Source organism: Humulus lupulus, chromosome 2 (assembly GCF_963169125.1).
Source record: "Humulus lupulus chromosome 2, drHumLupu1.1, whole genome shotgun sequence".
Classification (NCBI taxonomy): Eukaryota; Viridiplantae; Streptophyta; class Magnoliopsida; order Rosales; family Cannabaceae; genus Humulus; species Humulus lupulus.
In genome coordinates, this window is record NC_084794.1 from 39,529,014 (window position 1) to 39,534,280 (window position 5,267).

A 5,267-nucleotide genomic window follows, 5' to 3' on the forward strand; every position below is an offset into this window, starting at 1 on the left:
AGTTAATGTTGCCACTTGAGCGGACAACATTGAAATGACATCCAATTCATGCACTCTAGCCACCTTCTTAGTGGTTTCTCTTTCTGATGGCCATTGATAGTTATTCATGGCCATTTCTTCCAACAGATCATAAGCTTCATTAGCGCTCTTACTCATGAACGCTCCTCCAGACGCTGCATCTATGATTGTGCGAGTAGTACCACACAAACCATTGTAAAAAATATGGACTAACATCCATTTTTTGATTCCATGATGGGGACATTTTCTCAACAGCTCCTTAAACCTCTCCCACGCATCATACAACGATTCACCATCTTTTTGGTGAAAATTGTTGATTTCACCTCTATACCTTGCAGACAGCGATGGTGGGAAAATTTTCGCTAAATTTTTTTGAGTTAGCTCTTCCCATGTTGTTATAGAATTGGTTCCTAGAGAAATAAAGCAACTCTTTGCTCGGTCCCTCAATGAAAACGGGAAAAGTCTCAATCTCACTGCATCATTTGTCACTCCGTTCATCTTGAATGTGGCGCAGAGCTCTAGGAAATTAGCCAAATGTAAGTTTGGGTCTTCCATTGGCAATCCCCCAAACTGAACTGATGATTGTACCATTTGCAAAATAGCAGGCTTAATTTCAAAATTATTAGCCTCAACCGTTGGAGGTCTAATGCATGACTGTGCCCCCGTTACAGTAGGTAGCACATAGTCCCTCAAACTTCTTTGCATTGGTTGCTAAACTGGTGCAACTCCTATTCCTCCAATATTACCCGCTGCTATCCCAGCATTTCTATTCTCAGCGTTATCATGGGCAATGTTGTCAACCCCTCCGTTACCTCTGTTTTGAGCCATTCTTTCAACCCTTTTCTGTTTCCGATTTCTTCTACAAGTTTTCTCAATTTCCGGATCAACAAGCACCCTTGACTCAGACCCCTGTCGTCGCATAAACTATATGAATACCTGAAATCACATATTGCAACAGAAAACCAGAATGAGAACGGTAAGAAAGAAAGGCAACCAAATTAGAAAAAGAATTAATTACTTGATATTAGTATAAACAGTCCCCGGCAACGGCGCCAAAAACTTGTTGTGTAAAATCGATACGCAAGTGCACGTAATCGCAACAAGTAATAATGAGTAAGTAAGATCGTTCCCACAAGGACTGTATACTAAGTACCAAAACTTAGTTCCTATTTCTATTTGGCTTACGATAAATAAGTATCAAGAATTAACTAAAATTGTAAAACAAAATTCTAAAATTAACTTCAACAACTGAAAATAAATAACGTTAAGAAAATTCAATGGATTAAAAACTAGGACAATTAATTTCATCAACCATCCTCTTTAATTCTCTTTAACACAAATCTTACTATTCAATTCCTCTCTTGTGATAGCAGGTCAACAATAATAACTTATATTCGTACTAGGATATATAAGTCTCAATCTTATGCAAATTTTCTACATCTCTGTGATAAATAAACATAAGATAGGAATTAGGATTAATAACCCTAAAACTACACAGACCACACAGGTACTCTCGTCCTAATATGAAATCTATGTTTATTCAATTACAGCATAGTCAATTCTCACTTCTCAGATTTCGAATCAAAATCATATATTTCATGTTAATGGTGATCAATCATTCACAAGCATTAGGTTCGAATTGAATAAATCACAAGATAAAATTGAAATCATAAAACTTGCATTAATTTAAAATAAAGGTTCAGGAGAATCCATTAACACCCTAGAAAAATAGTTTAGTTCATGATCAAATCCATAATAACCATAGAAAAAATAAAAGACATCCAAAATACAGAAATTCAAAGTAGAAAAGAAGAAAACTGTGATGAATTCTTCGATTCCGCTTGCAATCCTCTACAATGTGCTTCCAGCCGTCTCCTAGGTTGATCCCCTTTAAAAACGTCATTAAGAAAGCTTTTATAATCCCTAATTAATTATGTGCGAAATGACAAAGTTGCCCTTGAAAAATGCCCTAACTTCGGGTACCGTACGGACTGGCGCCGCGGCTCTAATGCAATTCGCGATCCAGGATTCCTCTCTGACTCCTTGTAGTGCCGCGGCCCCACTTGATAGAGCCGCGGCTCTAATGACAACTTTATTTTTGCCTTCTCTGTAACTCTTAGGGTCGCGGCTCTAATTCCATTTTTTCACCAAGTCTTCAATTTGACCCCCGGTTCACCTAACTTCCATTCCTTAGCCCGTTTAACACCATTTCTTCAAGAATTAAGCGCTTTTCCTTCAATTTCAAACTATTTCCTTCATAACCACACTTAATCCTGAAAACACAATAAACACCGGCATAATATCGCACAAAACCACATAAAATATTAAAATTGCATCTTAAAACATGCCATAAAACATACCAAAACTAGTCCTAACAAGAAGATGAAGAATCAGGAGGGAGAGAAATAAAAATTACTATTGTTTTTAAGAAAGAATTTAATTTATATTAGTATTTAGTTTAAGTTAAAATTTCCAATCAGATTTTAATTTATTTAATTTTGTTTTAAGATTTCATTTAATTTATATATTTTATTTTTTAAATTGATTTTTAAAATTTTAATTATATAAAAATGAATTTTTAATATATTTTCTAATTTTTAAATAAAAATTATTTATTTGGACCAATCAGAAGCTGTCATGTAGGCGCTGATCTGTTAGATAACGGCGAGGTACCAACGGGTGCTAAGAAAGTGTAACGGAAAGTATTTTAGTCGCAAAAAAAAATTTAAGTATTTAAGAATCATAATTTGCAAAACTTAGGTATTTTTGCTTCAAATATCCCTTTTAATTAATTAATTAATTTATTTTTGTTTAAGTTTAAGTTTGTTATAGTTTTTGAATTTGACTGTGATAACAAAATATTATATATTATATGTTTAATATAATATTAAGTTTAAGTTCAATTAAATCTTATTTAAGTTATAAAATATATGGCTTTATTATTTTTAAATAATTATTATTGTAAAATATCTCAACAATATCTTAATTTTAATTTGTTTAATTATTTATTTAAATTTAAGTTATGTTTACAATCTAATGTTAAATATAAAAATATTCTGTTAAATATAATAATATTTTGTTAATGTTAACGAAAAAAAATCATTAAAATTAAAAAATTTCTTATCTAAACACTTATTATACAGATATATATATATATATAGTACATAAAGTTTATTAGAGGACATCTTTTTCTTTATGGTAATAACAAATAATTAAGAAGATATAGACTTGTAGAGAAAGCAACTCTCAAACTAAACTTTATCTATTTATAATAAAGCTGGTATGCGTCACTCTCTGTGTATATGTTGTTCAAATGTAAGTAGTTATATGTATAAAAATGCAAATCTTTTTTAAGGTGTCAAAAACAAATTATATCTTATCTTATTAACAAAAGAAAGGAAAATTATATGGTGGAGCCCTCTAGCGTCATTAGTCACCCTTTTGATGATGTTGTTCTTAGTAGTGTGACACACAAGTTCAGATATATGGCTATTCAGTAATATATATTATTAAAAGAACTTGCGTAGCCAAATACATTAAATAATTGTTGACATTTGAATAATATTATTTGGAGATCATAAAAGATATATATGTCTATGTATCCATTTGAATATGCAACTTGAAAAACCATAAGTTGTAAAGTCAAAAATAGACGTTATATATATATATAAAGTTTCAAATAAGAGGTTACTTATTGGAGAATATTACATAGTGATAAAGTAAACAGTTGGACAATATTCATACAAATTAATGGTAATAATAAAATTACTGTTCCATTTGAAAAAATTAAAAAAAAAAATAGTGTGCAGTAATTGTTCTATTTGCAAAATTGTGTAAGTAACATATAATAAAGTCTTGGCCTTTTCCTTTCTTAAAGAGAGCTCTATAAATATGAATGGATTCCTTGGATCTTATTGGTCAATTAACAAAATCTTAGGATTTCTTTTTCCCTCTTTTGTTTCATCAAAAGCAAAAGGCCAGCAATATCAAGAGGAGGAGTGATATATAGGCCATAAAGAATTTTTTATTATTTTTCTTTTAAGAGAAAGAATAAAAAAGTTTGGGCATTATTGGTGGGGTTAATTTAATTTTGTGCCATGATATTACTTTTGGCCGTTTCTTTAGTGGGTATATTTACAATTATAATTTGTGTCATATAGCTGTAGTAGTCCCATATTTATATATTATAATAAAACTTGACCCACATTAATAAGACGTGAGGCGAGGCCAAGGTCATAGGTTCCATCATATACAAGTGGAAAACTATGAAAGACAAAATCCAGAAATGGAATGTCTAATAAACTGGCTTTGTTTGGTCATAAGTCATATGAGTATGTATATATATTGTCATAATCTTCACTCTTGTTTTAGGTTGGATTTTATCTTATGGTGGTCTCAATCAATGTTATGTACATAATACACTTGGACAAATTTGAGACGTGAACGCAATACTATCAATTTCCACCAAGTCATATTATTATTATCATTATTATTCGCTTTTTCACAGCCAACTAAATAATCATTTGAGCTAATATAGAAAACATACGTGGGTAATGAAACCCTTTTTCATAATTATTCATTAATTAATAGTAGTCTTTCTCATAACGTAGCATGATATATAACTTTAAATACGACCAAATTAGTGACACAATTTCAGTTAAGTTAAGTCCCATGTATGTGCATGTTATTAATGCATTGTCACTCACTCAACTCAATGTAATAAATTTTATATATTATGGGATAATAGTGATATATATATATATATATATTTATAAGATAACGTTCGAATCTAAAGCATTTAAAAAGTAAGCTTTTTCAGTGTAGTGTGAACGAAGGAAGTTTCTTTAATATAACGGCTCTATTATTTCCTCATTCACACTACCATGAGCAAATATAATATAGAATAAATAAATTACGCAATAAAAACTAAACTGTATAAAACATTTTGAAAAATTAATTAAGTTGAAAATGTTGTTGAAGTTAACTCTCCAAAACTCAACAATTTTTTTTTGTAGGAGGAGTTTGGTATAGGGTAAAGTAAAGATAGAATGAGAATCTAAGATTTTTTTTTTTTTAATTCAAATTTTAAAGGGCTAAAGTTAATAATTTATGTGGGTCTCACATGTATTTTAAAAGTAAAGTGAATCATTTTGTACACAAAATTTTAATATTATCTCTTTCCTAAATCCTATAATTTCCAAGACAATTCAACTACTCAAAATAAAAATCCGATAGAACAACCATTAACC

The 5,267-nt window shown here is 30.3% G+C and overlaps 1 non-coding gene across 1 annotated transcript; it reads left to right on the forward strand.

The window, feature by feature from the left end:
- The first annotated feature begins 244 nt into the window (after positions 1–244).
- Positions 245–351, forward strand: LOC133820623 (small nucleolar RNA R71). Its single transcript, XR_009887028.1, has one exon. It is a non-coding gene; the product is annotated as a small nucleolar RNA R71 (small nucleolar RNA).
- Positions 352–5,267: the final 4,916 nt, after the last annotated feature.